The sequence below is a fragment of the Haliaeetus albicilla genome, chromosome 13, assembly GCF_947461875.1.
Source record: "Haliaeetus albicilla chromosome 13, bHalAlb1.1, whole genome shotgun sequence".
In the NCBI taxonomy this organism is placed as follows: domain Eukaryota; kingdom Metazoa; phylum Chordata; class Aves; order Accipitriformes; family Accipitridae; genus Haliaeetus; species Haliaeetus albicilla.
In genome coordinates, this window is record NC_091495.1 from 26,864,501 (window position 1) to 26,889,926 (window position 25,426).

A 25,426-nucleotide genomic window follows, 5' to 3' on the forward strand; every position below is an offset into this window, starting at 1 on the left:
CGGCTACGCAGGCTGCCAGAGAATGGGCCGTGCCTTTGCCAGCCGCCATCTGGCACTATGGCACCTCGCCGAAAGCCTCCTCCCCGGCTCGTTGCCGTTGAAGCTCGCGGGCGACACCAGAGGCGTGCTGTCACCCTGCGGGTTCCCACGCGCGCCCACGTTTCCAGAGCCCCGGAAGATCAGCGCAGCCTCAAGCCCAGGTGCCGTCTGTGCCCCCAGCCTGGGCTCCCTCGCTCACCTCCGGCTGAGACACCGAGTCTCTCCAGAGAGGGCTTTTCCTCCCGCTCGCTGCCTAGCCCACCCCAAAGTCTGCTAGCAATGTACACGTGCACCTATGGCTAGGGGAAAATACAATCACCTGCTCCCTCCCCTTGCTGGCACCTCGGACGCCTGCGCCCCATGACTGTGGTCCCCCGTCCAGCCGCTGGCACCGAGACCCTCGCCGCCCCGCTCGCTGACACCGCAGACAGACGGGCCTCTGTCACCCGTGACCTGACTTCGGTTGCTGACGCTTAACCGTGACCCGTGGTCCCACCAGTTGCTGGCACGGGGACCCTCGTGCGATCTGACCGCCGTGATGTAGCAGGTGCTCTCACGTCACACGTACCCTTACGCAGGTAATACGTATGGCTGCAGCTGTTCATCCAGAAGTCAGAACCATTGGCTTTTTCTTTCTTAAAACAGCCTCGAAAATAAGTACTGGTTGAACCACCGTGCCCAGCTATCAAAAATTAACATTTGCCCTTCTTGAATTTTCTGCATAGCTGTCTAGATGCTGCACAACTTAATTTCTAAGTAAAATGCGTTATTGAAATGTACCTTAGGATGGCGTCTACCTAGACGGCGATAAGGATTATGCACGTAAGAGTAGGTTGAAGAAATGCTGGAGAAGAAAGAGAGTGGGGATGAAACAGTGTGGATCTGATAAATAACTGCATGAAGTAAGCTTATGTAATGGTTTGGGATGAAGGCAAGTTTTGATCTGTGTAACCTGTGTTATTTTTACGGCGGGATGACACTCTGTGAAGTTGGTGGGTTTTTTCCCAAACACGTGTCACCTTCTAGTTACTTCTCGTCTTTACAGATTACTTCCAGTATGCTGGGAACTTCTAACCAACAGGTGATGAACTCGCTTTGTTTCAGTATTAACAAACCTTAGTCTTCTGTGTGCATTTATTTCTTTTTTTTTTGCTTATTGCAATTGGAAAGTCATCCGTTCTGCTATCTTAACATGACCCTTCTGGGCACGTTGGCTGAAGCGTGTGGGTGCTATCTGGACCTAGCAGCACCTTTTTGCTGCTTTTTGCTGCCCGGCTGCTCTGCCGTACCACTGGCCAAGCTGTTTCATCCCTCGTAGTACTTTTCTTCTTTCTCCTTTCTGTATTTTGCTCCTTGGTGAAGAAGAAAGGGGTTAAGAAGAAAGTTAGCGTTTTTATCTGCTCTCTTTCCCCGATGCTCCTCGCCTTGTTAGTCTCTGTCGTTGGCAGAGGCGGGACTCGTTGCTAACTGGAAATGGGTAATCTGTTTCTCTTGAGCTGGGAGGGGATTTTGAAGATGGTGTATGTGTCAGAGCACTGAGTTTTTAGCTGTCCTTCTAAGGTTTATGCAGTTTGCCACTTGCCCGTGAACTACTTTCCCCTGTACCTTCCTCCTCATTGGTCTGGAGCCACGTGGCCAATTTCAGACAGGTTTGATGCAATGGGCAGGAAAAAAATAGGAAAAAAATGAGCACAGGGGAAGACAGACCTCATTCATTTTAGCGGCGCATGGAATAAGCTTGTTGAAACCCCTTATCTAATGGCGATGACGGAAGCAGAGGCAAATGACGCCTTTATCCTGAATGTTGCAAACGTCTTAAGTCCACAGATGTGAGCTCTCAGTGTAGACTAAATTTACCGGGCAAGTGGAACTCTCCGGGAATGAATTTCTCACCGTGGTAAAGCCGGAACAACTACCCCGTGCTCCGCCGTAGTCGATCTTAATTTTTGTTCTATCCTTACTAAGCGTAACAATTTTTTTTCTGGTGCTGGTAACACGTTTTGGCGCTCTAAAACCAGGAAGCCTGGTGGGCTCAAGATTAGAGAAGAGCAGCAGCAAGGTTTTTAAGTGGACGGTTTGAAGCTGGTGCCCTGTGGTATTTACGCACAGGTGGGGAGGTTAATGGGACAGGGGAATAAGATGAGAAGAGCAGCTACGACTACCATGAATGCCACCAGCCGTCGGTCTCAGGGGGTCGTCACCATCCAGTTCGAACAGGTGTAGTGTGCAGGCACTGTTTCCACCGTTCAGTGTAGCTGTTTAGCACTCTGAATGAACTCAGTCCTCTTAGATGCACCGTCAGACGAACTCGTGGAAGTCCATGCAGACACGAAACCCAGGGTGGCTCTGTTTTACCTAGACCCACCCTCGTTTATTGGCACCTCCACGACGGCGAGCAGGTGAGAGCCTGTTGGGTTGCCTCACCCCGGGCTGCAGGGCCAGCCTTGCCAGCCCACCTTTTTGGCGCGTGCACGCTGTCCGCCAGTGCTGCTCTCGGAGCGGGGATCGCCGAAGGCAGAGGTGTCCGAAACCGCTGCCTGCTTGCAGGTTGGCTCCGTATCTAAGATCCGCTATGTGCCAAATATTACAGGCGGTCTTTGAAAATCCCTCGCTGGTGTCCCGAAATGACCTGCGGTCCCTGTTTCTCTCTGGCAGCTGCTGCTTGCCCGGTAGCGCTCTGCAGAACTCCTGGGCTCGCGCTAACAAGCAGCCCTGCAGCGAGCAAGCTCGCAGGGCGCGGCACAAGCGCGGGGCAGTCTGCGGCACCTCCCCGACCCCGCGTGAGGGAAGGCCGCAGCGCGGCGGTGGCAAAGACGTGACCCCAGAGGGTCACCGTGGCCCGAATCCTGCTGTCCTCGCTGTGTGTGCCCCCGGCCAGGCGGAGGGGTGCTGGGTGACCGTGGTGCTGCTGCCGACGGGCGGCTGAACCACCTCAGAGCAGCCGGGCCGGGGGAGGCGACTGCTCGCGGCTCTGCTCCGGACAACGGGCCTTGCTCCTATCATCGCTCGCTCCCCCAGCGCTTCCCCTCGGGAGACTGACGCCAGAACTACCGTTTTTGCTGAAGTCCCCTGTCGACAGAGCTGGAGAGGGGTCTGCAGAGCCGCTTACGCAGGACGAGCCCGGGCTGGGGCTGGTTGAGGAGGAGGGGGCTCCGGCTGGCCCGGACGTGCGTGGCCCGTCTCTGGAGCACAAGCGAGCTCAGCTCCCCACGGCTGCTCGCGCAGGCAGCTCCGAAAGCTGCTCAGCCCTGGCAGGCAGGGCCAGTCCTGGGCTCCTCTGGGACGGGGATGGGAGGGAGACGTCGTCTTTGCAGCCGGGGGAGGTTGGGAGCCAGCGGTGCTTCCGCACCCCCTTTCTGCGGGTGCAGGGGATGAGCGGCTTTGTCTGCTGCTTAATCCTGAGAGACGGTCGGTCGTTTGCTTTGAGGCACGCCTTCGTGGGTCTCGTATTGAAAGCAATTCTTCCTAGGTCAGGTGTTCCAAGAGCGGTAACTGTCGCAACCTATTTCCTCTGCGTTTCCGCAGAGTATCGTTTTCTGTATCTTACTTCATAATGTCTGAGCGACGGATTTGGTGATTTTTCCTGCTGTTGATACCGTATCTTAACAGATTTTTCTCGATGAAGCAATCGCCAAACAGCCAGTTATAAATCTGGCGGACTTGGCAGGAAGCGAAAGGCAAAAATCCTCTGAAGGATCTGAAGGAGACAGGTTGAAGGAAGGCGGGTGGGTAAATCTAAGTCTAACCACGTTAGGAAATGTCACCGGGTGTTTTTCTTCCTCTTTTTTTAAAAAAAAATAATCCTTTCCTGTGAAGTAAAAATTAAATTCCTGCAGGTGAAAAATAGTTTTCCCTCCGTTCAGGATTCCTTGCCGTCTGGCTAATGAAGTTACTTAAATGAATAAAGCCTGAGACGTCCATAAGCACGAACATACTGAAGCACGTGCCTAAGCATGAATATACGGAAGGTTCTAATCTGGTAGGCTCTTCCCCGCCGCCGGCCCCCCAGATTTGCTTTTCATAGTCATGCTTCTACTTTTCACTTTATTTTCCCTTAGTGCTCTGGCTGAGGTTGCTACAGGAAAGAGAGCGGTGCATATCCCATACAGGGACTTGGTCCTGACGAGACTCCTGCAGTCTGCCCAGGGGGGAAAGAGCAGGACCATCATGGTAAATTGACTCTTGAATTTATAACCGGCTTTGCCCATTGAAATAGAATTGTGCGGCTCTGACATTGGTGAAAGTGAGTGTAGTTTAAAAGCTAAGCTTGCTTCCTGTGCAACATAAAGGGGAGAACCCTTCTGCTGGTCAAAAGCTTCTAGCCACTACTAAACGCGTTACTCCAATGGAGAGCACTTCTGTTTTTGGAACAGAAATGCGGCTGGCACAAAATAGATATCTCTGTCTACGTTAGAGATACAACCTCCATTTCTTCTGAAAGAGTTTTCTGCATATCTGTAAAAATTTATCGACAGATAGGTAAATGTAGCTATAAAACTCAGAAGCACCTGTTTTATATAAAACCCGCGTTCTTTACCTACCTAAAACTAGGCTGCGTTATGAAACAAGTCCTTTTTTCCCTGACTTCTGAGATTATCGTTTGTGCTGTGCACCAGAGGTTGCATTCCTAAATGAGATGAAACTCCCCTAGGTTCTTCCTTGTCTCAGGTGAATTATCTGTATGCTCCAGCGTCTTTGAAGAGGTATTTTTTTTAAAGGAAGTGCAATTAAATGAAAGGTGGAAGAATATGAACAGAAAATGTGCACATGTGAAAAGGTTGACTGTAAATGCTGATACTCTCAAAACAGCTTACCTGGGTTTCTTCAGATGCTAACTTGCGTAATTCAAATTGAAGGACAGATTCTTCAATTGCTACTTGTACAAATACCATCAAAGTGGTTTTGCGCCTTTTTTTTTTTTTTTTTTTTTTTTTGCGTTGGTGCTAGCATTAAGGCAGAGTTAGCAGGACTCGAGCGCCTTCAGTATTAATTTTTGCAAAAACCACCTCTATCTTCTCATCTTTCTTTCTGTCTCATTTCTCTTCTGGCACAAGTGTTAGAAAGAGTTAATTTATGGCCAGATTGCTAAGACACCTGGGTTCTCCTTTTCTATTTGAGGAGTTAGCGGTCTATCTTTCCACGTTAATCCCTGTCTGTGTTTTGGTAGTGTTTAAAACTATTTTAAAAAGCCTCCTTCAAAATCTAATGTCAGTTAATACTTTTCACATGCTTAGAGATTGCGGCCGTTGAGTCCAGCAGACATCTGTTACGAAGAAACTTTGTCAACCTTACGATATGCTGAAAGGTACGCTTTCATAAGTTTTCCCTTTCTGGTCTTGGTGCACATTGCGGTCAGGTGCTGGGCAAAATGACAGAAGATACCAGTTCAACGGGACTGACAGCTCAGAAGGAAGAAAGGGTGAATCTGCCCATAGGCAGGGGCGGCACACGAAGAGCTTATTCTTTACCCTTATTAACAAACGGCATATGTTTTTACAGCTAAGTTGTACGACAGAGGTAAGTGTATTTCCTGAGGATTCCAGGTCTCCCTCATATGTGTGACTTAACTGAGCTTCTTTCCTGCCCTTTCTCTCCCAGTAACACAGCACCTCTAAAACTAAGCTGTAGTTTGGGGTCCCACAGCCCAACCGTGGTTGAAAGGTAGAACATAGAAGTGATGCCTGCTGCCAGGCATTTGTCGTCTCTGCTTCCCAATCCCAGATCCCAGCGATAGTGCCACACAGAGCTCTTCCTTCCTGCCCAGGAGCAGCTTGCTTTCCCGGCCACTTTCCCAGTCCGTCAGCTCCTTCTGGAGGAGAAGGTTCCCTCTCTGCTCCCCTTTGCTCTCCTCCTGCGCTTCCTGGGCCTCAGGACTGAAAACCGCTCTCTTTGCAGTCCTTTCAGTCAGGCTTTTGCTGGGACTCCAGCACTAATGCCTTCTTATTCCCTCTCCCGTAAAAAGAGGTCAGGCACTTACACCCCAGTCCGTTATCCCAAAGCGGATGATGGCTCGGTGACCTTGTAGCCGCAGCAGCCTGGCTGTTCGCAGGTGTCAGGAGCAGAAGATTTAATGTCTCCGGCAGCAGTTCAGTCCTGCAGAGAGCTGAACTGCTTTCACGTGCCGATATGAACGCAGACCAGCAAACTCCCCACGCCTGAGCCAGCTCCGTGCAGGGGCAGCTGGAGTTGTCCTTTGCCTGCCTACCTGCCGTACCCACACTTACAGTGGGTGAGGTGTGGTTTTGCAGTATCCCATCCCATAGTGCCCCGCATACTAGAGGCAGAGCGGCTATGGCTACATTGCTGCAAGTTAGGGTTAGCTGGAGAAGAGAAGGGTTTTCGTGGGCTGGCAGGGGCGAAACCAAACCAGGCTGTGATTGCTGGTAGCGGTACAAGAGAGGGCATCAGATGTTTCCACCGAAGGAGCAAAGTGGCTGTGAGACTTGTTCGCTTGTGAAGTTCCAGAGCTACATGGGCTATTTCCGAACAGGGAAAAGAGCAAAACAAAACAAACCCCAAAGTCAGGTTTGATTGGAAACGTTGTCGTTTGCTGGGATTGTCTGGGTAACAGCTTCTTTTGTGTCTTTTATGTATTTTCGTATTTAAAAGGACAGAACGGGTCAGGAACAAAGCAGTGGTAAATGCAAGTCCCAGTGAGAAGCTTCTAAGAGAACCAACCGCAGGCTGAAAATAACAAACTGTTGTCCAGACTGGCTGGGCTCGGGAGCACAGGGCGACCAATAGCCGATGGAACACGTACGTATTTCAGCATAAATACAGCTATGAATAGCAAGCAGACTTTGACTTCCCAAAACATTATCAGGAGGCATTTTTGGTAATCTGTAACACTGAAGAAGTATGGTGGGAATGGAGCTGAGGAGGATTCGCCGGGGTCGGCTCCTGTGCACGCTCTGGGCACCGTGTTTTGTTGATCACCTTCTGGTTAGACGAGGACAGGGAAGATGGCAGCTTTCATTTCCAGTTCAGGATGCTGACAGCAGCAACAAACATCTCGGCTGTTCCGCAGCGAGGTGGGTTTGTGTCCCCGCGTGCCATACGGTCCCCAGGAGGTTTGGGTTGGAAGGGCTTGCTCTGCAAGAGGCCAGACCGCCTCCCACTGCATGGCTTCCTCGCTGCTGGTCCTCGTCTCTCACGGGGTTTGATATTTTACACATAGGTACCCTGGTTAAAGCTGTCTTGCTGTTCACAAGAGGTGTGGGTTTTGCTGGCTGAGAACAAGTGGCAGATCTGGAGCACGCAGGCGACGTGGGAGTCCTGGCTGGAGGAAGCCCAGAAGGAGTGGGAGCACCAGCACGCTGCAGTGGCTCAGGCGAGTTTCCCAGTAATGGGCATCGCGGCCAGATACCTTAACCTCTGCTCTTCTGCTTCTGATCTTTTCCCCTTCTTGTCATCTTTAAGACTCGTTGCTCACACACTTCTGTGCCCACAATGCCCCGACGAGACCCTCCAGGGGCTTTTCAGCCTGGGTAAACTGGCAATAACGTAGGCCTGGGTTACGGGTCCACAATATAATAGCAAATCTCTCGTGAGCTCAGATAACAGAATATTCTGTCTACTTCTAAGTACCTTACGGTTTCTTGGTTTCATTTTGTAGTTGTGAGAAATCATGACTGAAATAAAAGATGCCAGTGAATGTACCGAGCCATGTCAAAGCAGCTCAGGCTTGGGTCGCCTCAAAGTCCTTGACAGGGAGAACCAGAGGTTTTCACTTTAAAACCAGTCATGAGATGAACACCCTAGAACTTGGGGCAGATGTGTTCTTTGCACTTTCTGAAAGAAAAAAAAACCAAACCAAAACCCAAAAAACCAAATCCCCAAACCCCAACACCCCCTCCGTCCCCTTTCAGTTTTGGGCATGTTTCTGAAAGCAACCAATGTTCACATGACTTATTTAGCCAGCCAGAAGCATTTCAGTAGGAGGCTGTGGCGGTGCGTAAGAGCCAAGGAGTGCATGACGGGCTGCTCTGGGAAAGAAGGGGCCTGATGGTGACTTGATGAATAAGTCGTTCAAGGCACACCTTCACTGAAAGGCCATACGCTGCTCCCCTCCCAGCTGCTTTTCACAGACCATTTTATTGCTTCAACATGGGTAACTGCCAAACAGAGGAGCTGGGAAATTGGCTCTCTGCATAGAGCGGCGATTGATTGCGGGAAGAGGGCTGGGTTTAATGGGGAGAGCAGAGCTTTACAGGAATCCCGCGCGTTTTGTGGGGGTCTCTTGATTTTTGCATGAAGCCTGCATCACGCAGCAAAGTTGCTGACTTAAACAGAAGTGCTTGATTTCTTCCTGACTCGAGGTCTGGAGCTTCTGCCAGTAGAAGGAAGCGTGGAGTCAGTCCTTCAGCTCTAGTAATTGCTTGCTGATGGTGTTTGGTAAAACTAGGGGAAATTCAGGGGCTGAATTCTGTCGGGAATGCTGAACCCCGTGTAGGGTGTACGGCTAAACGTGGTAGTTCAAGTGCCGCCTTAGGCCCATCGGTCTGGATGATGGCATCAGTCTTGGCTGGCAGCTGTCACAGGTGTTTGGGCACACAGGACAGTACCCTGTTCTGCTGAGGACAGCTCCTCATCCACTTACTGCATCGGCTCGTTTTCCTGCATTGATTTGCCTGGGGTGTGCTTTTTTAAGACGGTGAAATGAACTTAATCGGGCTTCTATTAGTTTTGTGTCTTCTCCCTAGCAAGCTGTTGGATACAGTTTTAGAGAAGTAATGGCGACAAGCCTTTGCTGGTGTGGTATTTTTTCACCTGTGTGGTGGAGAGAATACTTAAATTGGTAGGAGAGAGTCACCAAAAGCCTGGGCCTGTTGCACGTGTTGCCAATGTTTTTGCGGTTCAGCTTGTCAGGTTGCTGTTTGTCCAAGTACGTTTCAGAGCTGGATGCTCAGAAGCCGTCTGGACGTGGTGCTGGGCAGGCTGCTCTAGGTGACCCTGCCTGAGCAGGGGCTTGGACCAGATGACCTCCAGTGATTCTGGAAGGCCGCCTTCTTCCAGAAGAGAACTTCTGGAAGTTCTCTTCCTCGTGATTCTGTGATTCTAGAACTTGTGCTGGGAGGGGCGAGCACCGGGGCGACGGCACACCGGTGTGGTATGCTGGAAATGTCAGCTGCTGTCTCCCTCTCTTAGGAAGGCTGCGCGCGTGTTCTGTACTGAGACACTTAGCACCTATGTCTGTCTGTCCAGGTACGCCAAGCAATGCAAAAAGAGCGTAAGTTCAGAAGGGACTTTCGGAACTTTTGCTAGCTTAGCCACGTTAGACAGGGGCTGCGACTCTTGAATGAAAGTATGGTTGTGTTAGAGAATAGCCATAGGAGGTGGCTGGGTAAACTGGCTGCAGTGTCAAATTCTGAGCTGTGTTGGTTTTGTTTGTGTTTTCATTTGAAGGGAAGTCAAATCTATGGTCTTAGCTGTTGGGGGTTGTTGGGCTAGAGAGCTGAAATTCTTCCTTCTCCTCACCTTCTGCTGTAGGTTTGGGCTTGTGGAGCATCCGCACAAACTCTGCAAGAGAATCTGTAGGCTGCACTTGAGCGAAATAAGCCTGGCTGTGGAGTTCCGATACAGACCGTCTCTGTTATGCTAGTGGCTTTTTAGACTAGAACTTAGGCTTTGGATTAAATGTAGGGTGGTTGCCTAAAGCGTCGGGGTGGGGGGGTGTTTCTGCCTAAGTGGGAAAGAAATGACCCGGTGGTACTCACAAAGTCACCTGCTAACTCGCTCACTAAATCCTCTTTCGGCAAGAGTAAAATATGGCAAAGCGCAAATTCACTGAACCCGACTACTAAGGTGCAGAAAGTGTCTTTTCCATCCACTGCTCCTCCAGCGCTTGTGAGCTGCCTCCTGCTTTTCTGGGGAAAATGTCATTGAACCAGTCGTTAACAATAATTCAAAAAATTCTGCCATTGTCATCTTTACCTGTTATTCAACAAAGTGGATGCTGGTTTTCTCAAAAGGACTTAGTTTTTCTTCCATTTCTTCTTCTTTGGCTTCTTCCCACTCTTTGTCCTGTTTCCTTGGAGAATGTGACCTGAATCGTGTCACACACTGTTGTCCGTTCTCTGATCACCAGGTAGCAGCTCCCTGAAATCGCTTTAGCTTCCACATCTGGCTGAATGAAAGAATGACGCCTGTCAGCTGCAGCCTTTCTCAGTGAGACAGTGAGTCTCTACGCGCACGAGGGAGTTAAAAGTTGACTGACTGTGTCTCGGGTGGTGTCCTTTCTAAAAGGAAAGGGCTCTGCAGCTCTCCTTGCAAACCGCGTGTGTAGTTTCACACGTGTATGAGCTAGCATAACGGCTGACTGCCACAAAATGGAGACGGACGAATTCCCTCTCCTTCTTCGCAACGCACTGTCCTGCCTCCTTCCTTGTGCCAACTTTCATGCTTGCTAGTTCTCTCTGCCAGCCGGTTTAACTCTCTAAGCTGGTGGAAAACTATCTACTTTTCTGGGTTCGTTTCCCGTCTGCTTAGGCAGTTAACCTGGCTCGTAAAGTGCTCTAAAAAGTGCTCAAGTCAGTGCCAGGTAAGCCACAGGAATACAGCAGTAGAACAAAGGAGCAGATGGAGAGATGGGAGGCGGCAGCAAGGCCTCTCTTCCGGCGGCAGTGAAGGCAACGTGTTTTGTGAAACCGTATCTTCAGCTGCGACTGAGCGTATTTTTAGCTTTTTCTTCAGTAAGCCTGTAACATTGTTGGCCTTTGATTTTCCTGGACTACCGTCAGTCAGAACTGACATCGCAGAACTCTGACTTGGCTGTATGTGATTCCACTTGAATATGTAATTTCTCTTTTTTTTTTTTTTTCCCTTGGGATTTTTAATCCAGAAATCTGTCATCAGTCTATGACTTGTGGCACGTTCCTTTCTTTGGGAACAGTTCATGGCGTTTAGAGGTCATAAGTAGCAAGGGTGAAGAAGAACGGTAATTTTGGCAACTTGTGCACAGACCACTTTGGTGTAGGATACAGCGGGGAGGTTGGATTCTGGCTTCCTCCTGAACATGGAGTAGGCCTGTGGCGTTTTACACTGATCTGTTTCCTACCAGACAGAAGGAGGAATGTGACTGTAGTTGTTTTCAAAGAGAGCAGAAATGCAGTTAGTGTTGGATATCTCTCTTAAAGGAGAGGCTTCACGCCTTTAACTAGTTCTATCTAACTATTTTCCCACTGTGTGGATTTGCCAGTAATCCTTGGTTTAACTTAGCAGAATGATGCAAGTAAAACATCCTAATAGCCAGGTCACTGTATATACAGTTCAGGCTTTATTGTGGAGTTTATCTTCCTAGTTCTATATTGCCAAGCCAGATGTCTAGGAACAAAATGTTTCAAACGCCCGTTGGCGTGCTGGCGGAAACCTGGGCATGCCTGATGGTCTAGCGTTTTCACGTGCTTTTCTACGCAGTTAATAACTGCAGCGGAATTAAATTTAAAGTTGCATGAATGGTCCGGGCGTTGGAGTGTTACGTATTTGGTGGTTCTTAGCGGTGGTATGGGCCTGATAAGCACATTTGATGTGTACTGTAGGCAGGAGTACACTGTGTCAAGGTGTGAGCTTTCCACCAGAGAAGAATTCTTTCTGATTTGGTGGGGAGTTTGGGGTGGCGAGCGGTTTGTTTTTACGCTCAACTCTCCCCAGTAGAGTATCTTAAAATTTGATGTGCAATTTGGCCACGCAAAGTTCTGTGCTCTTGGCCTGTCCAGGTAGGCAGTGGCAAAGGCAGGGTGACGCAGGGTGACTCTTGTTCTTCCTCTTCTGAAATTTCTTCCCGTGATAATCTTCTCTGGTCATTCCTCCTTTCTTATTCAGCATCACGGTATTGCTGAAGGCACCTGTCAAAACAGCTGGACGTTGAAGGCCTTTGAGAGATGCTATTCACCAACCCAATAGATCTGTATTTGTATTTGGTATTATGGGTTACTGATAAAACATATTGATTAAATCATTACAATGAAACTGAGCCGGAAGGCTGGTCAAACTGTGGGGCTTTTTACTCTCTGGAGCCCCTGGATGCAGTGCAAAAGTTCCTCCCGCTGTCACTGTGAAAGGATGACAAGTACCAAAAAGCAAACGCGAGAAAACTACTGCAAATGAGTTGTCCCACTTGGAACTTGACCTGTGCTAGTTGTGAATGCTGGCAGGGCGGTCAGGCTGGCCGGCTGCAGCAGCGTCCTGCAATACTGGCTTTGCCATCGGCAACCTTTTTTTCCGAAGGTTGACTTGCGCTTTAGTGCGGGACCCTGGCTTACGCTGCCTGTGTTTCACGCGCTCGTTGTTTTCATGCTGGCAGAAGATACTGGAACATGTTCTCAGGTAGAGTGCTTGTGACCTGAAATATAGTAGATTCCAATGCCCAGGCTTTAGAGCATAACCTTTCTCCACAGAAGTACAATTTGTGTAAATGGTATTATTTATAAGCGTTTCCCTTTAGTAACTTTGTGTTGCTCCCAGAGTCTGGTCTTCAGAACTAGCTGTAACCTCCTGTGCCGTAAGGAAAATAGGTTATTAGTGCACGCTGGAAGAAGCAACCATAAAACTTTGTTTGCGGGAGAACATGTGTGCTACAGTTAATGCAATAGGCTTTGTGTGCCCATTGAAGTGGCTGGCTGTACTGGTTTGTGGCGTAGGGTAAGGGTTCTGTTTGATGCCCGAGTTGGTCAGCATGTGTAACGCCCAGGAATGGCGAGCTACGTAGAATATCTTCCTTCTGAGACTCCATGGAGAAAGCAGTGCTATTTGAAGAGATGCTTGAACCTGTCTTGTCTTCCGGAGGCTTTTTCAATAACCCATAGAACTTGCAAAACGTAGTGAGCTAAAGTAGTTTGTATTTCCACGTGTGTGGAATATCTCTTATTTAGCCTCCTATTCAATCTTGTAAGTCACCTGAGCTTTTAAGTTCCCCCCCCAAAAATCTGTCTTGACATAGTGAAACGTGAACTGTCTGTGGAGCACCGATAGAGGTGTGGAAACTGAAAGGCCTCAAAGTTTTTGTAAAATAGTGCAGAGATGTGATAAGGACTGGCAATAGGAAGGAAAGGACTGGAATAAGGAATATGGGGATTTAAGTGTAGAAAAGAATCCGTGTTTTAAGGTGCTGTGTTATGTTCAGGTGATAAGTGTATGGAAAACTACTTTCCAGCTGATGAGCTATGAAAGTCTGTATTGCTTGTCATGTGGAAACATCAACAGTACATTTTCTGGAAGAGTTTGAGAGTGAAGGTAGTTAAGAATGTAGTATTCCTTAAAGTTCAAAATAAACACACAAGAAGTGAACGAGACACAAATGATGCCCGAAATCTACTAGAAGACAATTGGCAATAAATAATGAGGTACAAAATCAAGAGCAAGGACAAATGGAAACTCATACCTCTTACTGCAGTGCTAATTGAAATATGCTTTTTCTCACATCACATCTTACTAACCTGTCTGAGTAGACTTGAACTCGGTGTATTGTTTTTTTTTCCTGTTATTGACCTTATCAATACCCCTGTGTCACTTTTTGTTGGTGATCTCATAGGCATTCGAAAAGTAAAAGGATTCTCCTTTTGCTCTGCTGTGAGATCAAAAACTGTCCTGAGTGGCATTTTTTGAAGGAAAAGAGCTACAGGAGCTGTATAGGAGATTACTTGCGGCATACTGATGAAACTTCTGTCAATCTCAAAAAGCACATCTCAGTTATGGCTGACATGAGTCTGTTTTTGCATTTTTTTTCTTTATTTACAGTGAAGAATGCGAGACCTATCAGCTCAGGTAACGAGCAGTCTGCTGCAGTTTCCAGAGGTGACTACTCAGGCACTTGGGGAAGATGAGATAACCCTAGGTTCTGTGCTGAGCGGGAAGTTTTCTGGAGGTGAGCATTCTGCTTTAAATTTGGTCTCGGTCTGAAGTTCTTATTGCCTGGAGGTTACCTGAAGCACAGGGTCACAGTATCGACTGTGTCAGGCTGGTGCTGTTAAGATGCATCAGGTTTCGAGAGAACAGGAAGGAAGTTTTAACTATTACAAATGCTAATAGTAAACCCTTAAAACTAGTATAGTTAAACTTTGAAATTACAGCAACCTTCACCAGTCTTGTGCTATTAAAATAATTTAGTTAAGCATGCTGAGTCAGCGGGCCTTCCTCAATGTCGTGCTCACTCAATTTTTAATTAAATAAAAGGCAGTTTTCAAAAAAGTAACAGTGTTGTTTTGGGCCCTATTTATTTGTACCAGCTCAAGCTCTACGACCATCATAACACCACATGCCGAACTAGTTCTTCTTCTACAACGTTACAGAGGCGCGCCCCTCCCCCCCCCGCTTTTTCTTTTCCTAGTCTGAATACAAACAGCAAAGGAAGAGGATAACACTGTTAAGCGCTGCAGCCATATTTCCGACGTATTTAACAGGGTGCAGATGAGTACCCAGGGAGAGCTGCTGAAAGTGGCTAAGCAGATTAGGTAGTTGACTTCCTAGGTGATCCGCAAGTAGAGCTAGCTGGGTGCCTATCTGGTTGTCTAGGCTCTGTTAGACCAGGTGGAATCCATCTACCTGACTGAAAGTGCAGTAATTGAGTTAATACTTCCTCCGAGTTTGTTCAGTGAAACAAAATGTGTTAAATTCTTTCTGTCGTCAGCCCGTGTAAAAGATTAGATTTACTCATGCAGTGCCCATTTGACGATAATTTCTTGCTGCCGTCCAAATCCCTGCCCCAAGTAGGCGTGTGTCAAGTAAAATTAATAAACTAGAAATGAATTGGTTTAGATTTGTTATCTTTGAAGTGTGCTTTAAGACTCGTATTCCCGTATGTATTTAGACGATTTCTAGCCAAAACAAGCCGAATATGGGATGAAGACTCTAGATCGATATGTTGTCATCTTCATCCCAAACAGTCAAAATCCTTCGGTGCGGGAATGACAAGTAGAAATGCAAAAGAATAAGGTTGTTGATATTGAGAGGTTGTGCTGGAGGATCTCCATGGGTGATTTTGAATAATTGACCACAACTAGGGAAGTCGGTCTTCCCTTTTGGGTACTTTTATTGAAGGAAAGGGGCAGTGGCTGTGATTTTTCAGTTGTTTTCAGTCTTGTATTGGAAATTTGCTTTAGTCAGCTTTCTTTTCTCTTACAGGGAGAAACGGCTTGGCATGGTTGGCGTGTGGTCCTCAACTGGAGGTAGTGAGCTCTGTGACGGGAGAGCGGCGCTCTGCTTACCGTTTCCGTGGAGTAAAGAAACAGCCTCCCACCATTCGTGTGGTAAAGGATTTTTCCTGGCAGAAGAGAACGGGACTGCTGGTTGGGTTGGAAGAAGCAGAGGGAAGTGTTCTCTGTCTGTACGACCTTGGAATATCGAGAGTGGTTAAAGCAGTTGTTCTCCCAGGAAGGGTACGTCCACTTTAATCGGAGGAACGAAGCTTTTGCGTTGTCAGGTGCTGCGTAATCCTGTTTCAGGAGAAGCTTTGGAGCGTCTCTTTGTAGGCGGTATTTTTTCTATCTTGCATTAGTGCAGACTGTCACTTCAGAGTATCCAGTCAAGAGAGCCCTGGTGCAGACTCTTGGGCTTAACGGTACCGTTATCTTTTGAGCTTACTGATCGTAAAACAAGTTTTCTGGGTTTATGGTAGAGCACATAGTTACCTAATTCTCCACTGCCACAAAAAGGCATTGAGAACTATCTTTTATTGGCCAGAGTGAAAAAGAAAAAAAACCCCCGCTGTTCCCAGTGTCTGTAACGTACATTTCGGAAATGCTTGGTTTCTATATACGTTAGAAATACTGTCTTTAAAATACCTGAAACTTCCGTAGTTGTGCTGTAAATGACTTAGACACATTCCCCTGAATCTCAGACTAGCAAGCAGGTGGCTTTAGAGCAGAACAGATTTTTATGTTGACTTAGGGTAGGAAAGAAGAGCCGTTAGGGAGTTACCTGACGGATTGTTGAAAGATTGACTTTCAACCTGCAGTCCTTGAATCTCTGCTTATTGAATATTGTGTTTGTGTAGATGGGAGAGGCTGGTGGAATGTTACTCATTTTTTTCTGTCTTCTATAAGCCAGGAAGTCCGATGATGTAATGTCCCCTAGTCTCATTATCTTAATGTGAACAAGAATCAGTGCAAGTTAATAGAACATCAAGATTCACTATATTGTTTTTTTCTTGATATAACTGGAAACAATGCTTTGCTTTTAAGTCTTGTGGTCCTCTGTATTTACTTTCTTGTTTCTGATGTGCTAATTCCGGCTTCACTTTTGAATGATTTCTGTTTAGCTTGTCAAACAGCTTAAATGCTAGCTTGCAGTTTTCCTGTAGGTAACTGCTATAGAACCCATAACTAATCACGGAGGACCCAGCGTGAACACTCGGCACCTACATCAGAGTCTGCGATGGCTCTTTGGAGTGGCAGCAGTGGCTACAGATGTTGGTCATCTGCTTCTGGTGGACCTTTGTTTGGATGATTTCTCTTGCAGTCAGAATGAAATAGAAGCATCGGGTAAGCCTGCAGTTTTTAAACTTGAATTTGAGAGTAAGAAAACTTGTGTATAAACAATATGCATCCCACTTGGAAGACACTAGCGTGCAGGCATTTCTGACTGCTGGTTACAGATGGCGGTTTGACTTGGTATAGTCCTGACCTGATTAAAAATGGGAGTGGCTTAATACTCCTCCTAATGTTATAAATGCCCCCCTGCCACCAAGATCCGTATGTCACTATGATGCTTGCCAGTGAGGTGTAGGAATTTTACCACGTGAGTCAGTGCAGCTGCCTGAGAGGAAGTTGTGTCAGAGGCGCCCTATTTCTTGGGAATGTTCTTCTGCTTCTGTGAATTGACTTGGGGCAAATTTTAGGCTTGCTTGTTAAAATGAATCCGACTTGTCAAAAACCGTGCATTTGGATGACTGAAATCTCTAATTTGCATATTCGGATTGCATACGCTGTTTTGGCTATTACAAGAGTGGCTTCAGGAGTTGGTGTCGCTTCAGACAGCTTCATCATGAGGCCCAAACGCTTGATTTACAGAGTCCAGGAAGAATTTGTCTACGAAGGTTACGCTTTTACCTGGTTTTAAAATACGAGTGAGAACACCTGTCCGATCAGAGAGTTCTTCTGTTCTTTGGAAACATACAAAAGAAAGCGTTGCATAAATGGGTATTTTGCCTGGGCCGGTAGAATTGGATGAGACGTGTTGTCACGTCAGTGTTCAAAATGCAGCCTAAATGGCCTGACACATTAATTCATGGCGTGGTTTTGTGTGTGTAGGTCTAGAAGTTGTCACTAGAATTCCTGCTGAAGTTCCACAAAGAAGAGAAGCTGTGACCAGAGAAGGGAGACATCTCTGCTTTCAACTACAAAATCCTTCAGGAACAGCAATATCAACGCTGTACTACATAAGCAGAAGCAATCAGCTCGTTGTGGGTTTTTCAGATGGCTGCCTGTCACTGTGGAATATGAAAACTTTGAAGAGGGAGTAAGTAGGCCTTTACACCTGGCCATGCCCGGAGGTGCAGGGGTCTCAATTGTTTGCTTACGGAAGCATGTTCATGAAAGAGAACTTTTTTAGGGACTGAAATTTTGGGTATAGTCTTGGAATGTTTAGAAATCCTCTTCTGAAATAACTATGAAAAGTCATACGTGGATTAAGTGGACCGCCTTCTCCCCAGTGGACTAGGATTGTTTTCCTTCTTGTGCCTGTGGCTCGAGGGATTGTGGAAAGCATGCTTCTTTGGGTTACGTCAAGCAGTTTAGGATGCGATAGAGCTCATTTTTATAAGACGCTTTGTCCGATCAGTAGTGTTCAGTGAAGCCAGGAAATGTGTGTGTTTTGATGAACCAGATTTTAGGAATGATTTTTCAGAACCAGCTACTGCAATTAGGGCATACATTGAGAAGCTTACATATGTTAATAATGTGGGTTTGGTGATAATATTCTTTAAAGTGTCCAGGATGAAACTAGTGAGACACGAAAAATCAATAGCTGATCCGTGCCTGAAAAGATACTCTTTCCTACATGTCAGCCTTGTCCAAAACAGGGGACTGACCCATTCCGAGGCAACGTTGCGTGTGAATGAAAATTTGCTTGGAACACTTGGAGACGAGGATAAGGGGCATGTAAATCTAGAAGCAATAGAAAAATTAAGAGACGATTTTATATCTGCCAAAGGGCAATCACACGTGAAATATGTGACCAAATTCAGATAGGGATTGGCTTAAGCAAACCTGCAGTGACTCACCAGAAACTGTTGGATGCATAAATAGACAGTGGAGGACTAACTGGGTGGCAAGAACAGATTGTGAAGGTACACGTAAGGTTCAGAAGTCTGGAGGAAAAATGCTTTACGTAGCATCCGAGTAAAGAAATGAGCAAGTACTTGTGGTTTGGCACTGTCTTAAATTTGTTCAGAAGATAGGCTGCATTTTAAGTTCAATATTGAAGTCGGCTGGAACAGGAGGAACAGTCTTTTGCCTGGCAGCTGAAGTAATCATTTCTGTTCTTCCTCCCTAGGCGGAGGAGGATATAAACCCAGGTTATTGCATTTGATGGACAGTAATTTCCTCAGCTCTTGACTGTTGCATAAAAAGTAGTCGCTTCCCTGACTCACTTGTCTGAGATGGAAGTATGACCTTCTGTACTTTGAGGATAAGCATGGAAGGATAAGCTTTTTTCTCAGAAGATGCTTCTACCCTTCTACAAACAGTTAGGGCCCATCGTAGGCTCACAGGTTTTTATTTTTCTCTCTTTTCCCCTTTTCCTTTTTTTTTTTTCATTTTTTCTTTCTTTTTTTTTTTTTTTTTTTTTTTTCCCCCAACCACGTAGGCACCACTCTCAGCTTGAAGGAGGAAGGATTCCTGTCTATGCTGTTACTTTTCAGGAGCCTGAGAATGATCCTCGCAATTGTTGCTACTTGTGGGCTGTTCAGTCTACACAAGACAGGTGAATAAAAAGTTACTATAAGCCACTGACTGCATTTAAATTTTTTTGTATCTTTGTTCACATACCGTTGATACATGTATATTTGTTTTGTTTATGTAGCTGTGCAGGAGATTCTCTCAGGTGTGGAAGGTGTTAAGCTTACACTGCAATTTTTACAGGATTTAACAGATGTGAAGAGGGACCTACTAGTGCCTACCTTCTGAAAGAAGGCAAAGCAACAGTGGCTGTATTTTTGTGCTTGCATTCTTAAACGATTTCCTTTGTTTCTTGAGGACTGCTTCACCATTTGTTTGGTACTCGCACCGTGGTATTAAAATACCATTAAAAGTACTTGGGGCTGCAGATCTCGAGCGCTAAACGTGCCAATATGACAGCCGGCTGCCCCTAAAGGAGGGAGGTGACAGTATTGCGGATTACCTTGTGCCAACTTGCGCCGTCTTTGGAGCCTTTGTGAGCCAGGTCAGCTCACCTGGCAGTGGCAGAGACCGATCACTGTTCAGCAGCAAAGTCAATGGTTTCCTGCTGGGCTAATGACCCGAATCAGTATGTGGAAGGGTGCAGTGTGTGTATGCAAGAGAGGGGCTGGAACTTTGATGGGGTGGGAAGGGAAGGGAAAGGAAGGGAAGGGAAGGGGAGAAAGATCTCTCTCTTTCAGCATCAGCAAGCTATTTAATCAGCTCAGCCGTTCACAGAGTGGCAGCCTTTTTAAGTTTGACTTTAAAGCAACAATTTGTAGTCCATACAACATATTAAAGCTTTCAAACTGTATGGTTAGCATTTGCCCCTGAAGCTGTTAGTGTCCAAATGTCCTCCTTTGTGTTGTAGCGGCTGCACGTGACCAGTTATCTGATGGTTTGGGAAGTGGTGTTTTACTTTTCAGCAAGAAAACATCAGTCTAGATCTAGTAAAATGATAACAAGGCCTCTAAAGCAGCTTTGTAATCAAATGTCATAATTTCTACCTTTTCCAGTGAAGGTGATGTCGTGAGTTTACATCTGTTGCAGTTAGCATTTGGTGACAGAAAACGCTTGGCCCCAGGACAAGTCATGTATGAGGTAAGGCGTGCACGTATGTGAAAAGATGAAAATAGTGATTTTGTCTATGTGAGTATCAGTTAAGTTGTCAGGGGTGGTTTTTACCATCAAAATTCAGAGGTGACCGAAAACCCAATCTTTTGCTGAGTCTTCTTGGGCATGTTTTATACTGCTGCATCTCTTGTAGTGCTCTAAGCACTTTGGCAGGTCGACAGGAGAAAGATGCTTTAATCGTTCTCCAGTTTCACTTTTGAACTTCTGCTTTGCTTTATCCTCTTTTAAAAAAAGTTATTTGTAGCTACAGTCTTAGCGGTGGCAAAGACAATACCTTGTACTGTGTGCTGCTTTGGAAGAAAACCCAGTCGTCGATATCCATTCCTTGCGTGGCTACTTTGTTCTGTCTCAACGCTTTAATGTTAAAATGGGGGACCTTTTACTATTTGTCAATGCTTTGTCTTGGCCATCTTATTTTCCTGAAAAAGGTGTGACGAGTGCCAGATTTCACCTCAGAGGGTTGAAATGTTTCAGCAGCTTTGAAAAATGGGTCTACTAAAATTTCCAGTTTTAAAAAAAGCACACAAAGTGATTAAATAATGTGGTTTGCGTTTGTGACCTGAGAAAGCTGTGGTGTCATTAGTGTAAGACTTTTAACCCTCTACAGACAGTGCAACCAGTAATACATTCACAGGCTTCTAAGAGGTGTCAGGCACCAGTCTCTGCCGTTGAGATATTTTACTCCCCTGCTGTTCCTGCGTTCCTGTGATGAGCGTTGTGCAAGGTTGAAACAGGAACCAATCTCACAAGGTAGTTGAAGAGAGAACTAAACAGCTGGACCTCTGGGGGGAAAAGTCAGGTTCTTCAGCTAGCTTCCAGATGAGCCACTCCCACATGTAGCTTCATACCAAGACTTGCTAACACCTACTGCCAACCCCCCACAAACAACTCCCACCCCCCGGAAAAAAACCCAGAAGAAGCATTAGTACAGGATCTGTGTTCTACAGAGGACACTTGGAGTGTCGGAATACTTCCCTGTAGTCACAGATTGGTCAGTCCTACATGACTGTCTGCCTGCGTGACTGGCTGAGTCAAGTTTCTTGTCCGTCTTCCGTGGCAGAAAATTTAAGAGTTGTTCCCAATTGCCAGGCCAAATTGGAGTAAAGGAGGAGGAATCTACTGTTGACCCTTGTTCGTTGAAGAGAGTTCACAGAAGCTTGAAAGAAAGCTTGAAATCTAGTGCATCCAGCCATGGTCATGGAGCGCACCTTTACATTTGTCCTACATGATGCTTGCAGGTGGATAGAGTATACAGCCTCCACGTCCACATCAGAGTCTGACGAGTGCATCTCATTTGAAAACTGTCTTCAGATTTTACGGGTCAACAAAGTCATTATTTAACATCTTCCACGCAGTGGAGTTCCTTAACTTAGATTTGCTTGCCCCAGCGGAGAATTTAAAATACGCTGTTTTGCTTCAGAAGTTGTCTTAGGCAGGAGTCGTTTGATATCTTTTTTCCCTTCCCCTCAGCCCTAACTTTGGGGGGGGACTGGCTCTTCACAGATGAATAAAAGTTGAAATTTCTAGCGGTTAAAATTCGTCTCTAAGAGGTTGATGGAGCTGTAGTACTTTATCTGGCGAAAGGGTCTTTTGGCATGGTGGACCTGTTCAGGACATCTTTTATTATAAACTGTGTTTGGTGATTATTCCTTCTGTAATGAAAATGGGATTCTTTGCTTAGGCTTCATGCTAGTGTTTCAAAGAGATGGTTTAGATTTTTCCTATCTACTCTGCACATGTCTGTTACTTCCAAAGTTACTTGATAAAGTAGAATGAACTGTGCATACTTCAGAGCAAATTTTAGCTAGGGAAATGCTAAATTCTGAAAATGTGCAAAGCCCGTTACTATTTGACGCTTCATTCTCTTGCATGTCAGATGTAGTTTCTATTTGCCATCAGAAGTAAGCTCATGGGAAATATACGGTACAATATGCATATTATATTATACATATATACATTCTTTCGTATTTCGCTATAATGTATGTTTTTATCTCAAAATGACCTTTTCTCTCTCCTTTTATTTTTTCCCCAGGGTCTGGAATACTGTGTCGAAAGATACAGTTTAGGTCTCGCAGGTGGAGTCTTTCCCTTGAGCGGGCAGGCCAGCGATATTAAATTACTTAGCTGTCAGACTGTAGAAAAACTTCCCAGACGTGTCGACGGAGAGGATAGCGTTAGTGCAGGTTTGTTCTAATGTCCCTGTTTGGTTATTCTAAAATAAGTAGTTTTGGAATCTAAGCAATGAATGCTGTTCTGTACCCCAGTCTGTGAGTCTTGAATACCTTTACAGACTAGCTTGTTGGGCTTATTTAAAAAGAAAAAATGGGTGCTTAAGTTATAGGGGACTTCTTTAACGGAAAAAATAAGTTGTATTTTATGCTTGCTGACATGCTATAGCGATGTATGGTGGGGTCACCTGCATGAAGCTTGTCAGTCGTTTTATTCCTCCAGCTGTCGTCTTTGAACAGTAAGATGATGCTCCCCATGGCTTAGGAGTGTTACCTGAATTTTTCTTTCCCTGTTCCAACCTATGTCTGCATCTGCATCTGCATCCAGCTGGTGGCCGGTCACAAGTGGTGTTCCCCAGGGCTCGGTATTGGGGCCAGTTCTGTTTAATATCTCCGTCAATGATCTGGACGAGGGGATTGAGTGCACCCTCAGTAAGTTTGCAGATGACACCAAGTTGGGTGGGAGTGTTGATCTGCTTGAGGGTCTACAGAGGCTCTGTGGAGGGATCTGGCCAGGCTGGCTCAATGGGCCAAGGCCAACTGTATGAGGTTCATCAAGGCTAAGCGCCAGGTCCTGCTCTTGGGTCACAAGAACCCCATGCAACACTACAGGCTTGGGAAAGAGTGGCTGGAAGGCTGCCTGGCTTTGGGCCCCTCGCTACAAGAAAGACATTGAGGTGCTGGAGCGCATCCAAAGAAGGGCAACAGAGCTGGTGAAGGGTCTGGAGAACAAGTCTTACGGGGGTGGCTGAGGGAACTGGGGTTGTTTAGCCTGGAGAAAAGGAGGCTGAGGGGAGACCTTACCGCTCCCCACAAGTACCTGAAAGGAGGCTGTAGCGAGGTGTAGTGTTGGTCTCTTCTCCCAGGTAGCAAGTGATAGGACGAGAGGAAATGGCCTCAAGTTGCGCCTGGGGAGGTTCAGGTTGGATATGAGGAAAAATTTCTTCACTGACTGTGTTACGAAGCATTGGAACAGGCTGCCCGGGGTTGAGTCGCCATCCCTGGAGGTATTTAAAAGACAGGGAGACGTGGCGCTTAGGGCCGTGGTTTGGTGGTGGACTTGGCAGTTGGGTTTAGGGTTGGGCTCGATGAACACAAAGGTCTTTTCCAACCTAAGCAACTCTATGATTCTACGATCTGCCTGTCCATTTCTTCCTCTCTAAATCTAATAGGTTCCTACACCTGCAGGTTCTTAAAGCAATAGCTTTCCTTGTCCATATACACAGTTACAACTCTTACGATGTCTTTCATTATCTTGCAATAATTAAATATCCGTCTCTGGGTTTACAAATTCACTTATGCTCTGACCATATTTCTGAGCCTGCTGCAGTGATAACTTCCATGGCCCTTTGTTTTGACTGCATTATTCACCTTCCCTCTCTTCTTACTGGCCTTTACTGATGTATGATGTTTACAAAGAAGACACTTGCATGATCTTTCTAGGCTACTTCTGTTTATCATCTTTGACTTAGTCCTGAAGCGGCAACTTGCATCTCTTTTGTGATGCCATCCTCTATCAACAGTGTGTCAAAATCTAACAAAAACACCGTTGGATTTTCTCCACTTGTGTCACGTTTCTGAGGAGAGTGCCTCCTAAAAGCTTGTTAAAAACAAACACACACCACCACTCCACCACAGCCGAAAAAAAAAAACCCAACCAAACCAAAATAAGAACAGCAAACCCCCTTTCTGTCTCCTTTTTATGAAGCATGAGGCATGGAGAAATACCTGTAATTTCTCTGATGGTTTCTAATTAGCTTTTATTCAGAATGTGTTCGAGTTAAGTTCTAGGCACACATGAGCTGCTGTTGGATGTGGGTTGAGGCTAGCAATGAAGCTGTCTTCTGAATTATGAAAATAATTGGTATCTTCAAAGGCACTTGCAGCAGCTACAAAACGGAAGCGGCACAGATGTTCACAATGAAACATAGTAAAGTGTGTGAGGATCCCTAAACGTAATGATGAATTCAGCAGAGAACAGAGAAACATTTTGCCAAACAAACAAACAAACTGTCGCCTTCTTCCTTACTCTGCTAGGGTAAATGATATACCACATCCTTTGCTTACATCTGGAGAATGCGTTCTCCCCAGAGAGGACAAACCATTCCACTTATTGAGAGAACTGGAGTATAACGTTGTGAATGTTTTATGTTAAAATCTTTATTCCAATTTCCCGTTTGTTGGGTTTGGGGTTTTTGTATTTATTTTGTGTGATAATTGTGTTCGTTCATTCTGAATGTGCTGGAAAGGAGCTATTCTTAAAACCTGTAATTGAGTCCAATCTGGAAATTAGTAGTGCCTGCTGAGTGATACAAGAAGAAGGGGCAGTATGACTGAAACCTGTCACAGAGATGTTTGCTATTCCGTAAATTTTTTTTGTTGTTCTCAGTGAGTGTTGTGCTTCGTGAGTGATGTAACAGAATTAAGCCAAAATAGGAAGTGGTGTTTTAAACATATCAGCTATAGCGTTATTTTCTACAAACAAGAAACAATGTCTTGTCTTTTACAGTAATATCGCCTGACACCAGTGTATCACTCTTCAGCTGGCAAGTGAATACATGTGGTCAGGGAAAAGCATCTGCTTACTTGGGTGTATTTGACATTAATCGCTGGTATCATGCTCAAATGCCAGATTCACTAAGGTATATTTTTATTAAGTTGTTTTCAATATCCCTGCAAATCAATCATTTGAAAGTCGGTGTTTAGCTTATGCACTTGCTTGCTTTCAGGCCAGAAGAACTCCTTCATGATTGCCCCTATTTTGCGTTGTGGTCACTGGATGCTGTAATAAGCATGACTTCTCCAAACCCCATTTTGGATATTCTGGTACACGAGCGGAGTCTAAGTCGGGGAGTTGCTCTTTCTCATCCACCACCTGAGCAGTTTTTTCATCCAAGCTCCTACAATTTTGGTAGGTATTTCACTGCTTTTGGTAGTGATAAGCTTAAAGTGAGGTCAAATGCCATTTATTGGTTCTCCTGTTCATTGTTTGTCACTCAAAACCCATCCAAAACCAAAAAGCCCCAAACGCCCACAAGCCCAACCCTTGATTACGTTGTACTAGCAAGGTGTTTAATACTGTGACACATATCTGACAGTCTGCTGAGTTTTGGGGTTTGGTGCTTTTGTAATGTAGCCTGTGAAGTGGTGATGGTC

General features: G+C 46.0%; 1 protein-coding gene and 2 long non-coding RNA genes across 3 annotated transcripts in view; 2 read left to right on the forward strand and 1 right to left on the reverse strand.

The window, feature by feature from the left end:
- LOC138688635 (saccharopine dehydrogenase-like oxidoreductase) overlaps positions 1 to 25,426 on the reverse strand; it is a 71,924-nt gene that overhangs the window by 11,048 nt on the left and 35,450 nt on the right. The gene's annotated exons all lie outside the window — the stretch shown is intronic.
- LOC138688846 (uncharacterized) lies at positions 3,842 to 6,956 on the forward strand. Its single transcript, XR_011327652.1, has 3 exons — positions 3,842 to 4,209; positions 5,274 to 5,344; positions 6,649 to 6,956. It is a non-coding gene; the product is annotated as an uncharacterized lncRNA (long non-coding RNA).
- On the forward strand, positions 17,146 to 20,014 carry LOC138688634 (uncharacterized). The gene is made up of 3 exons (XR_011327520.1): positions 17,146 to 17,490; positions 18,838 to 18,954; positions 19,925 to 20,014. It is a non-coding gene; the product is annotated as an uncharacterized lncRNA (long non-coding RNA).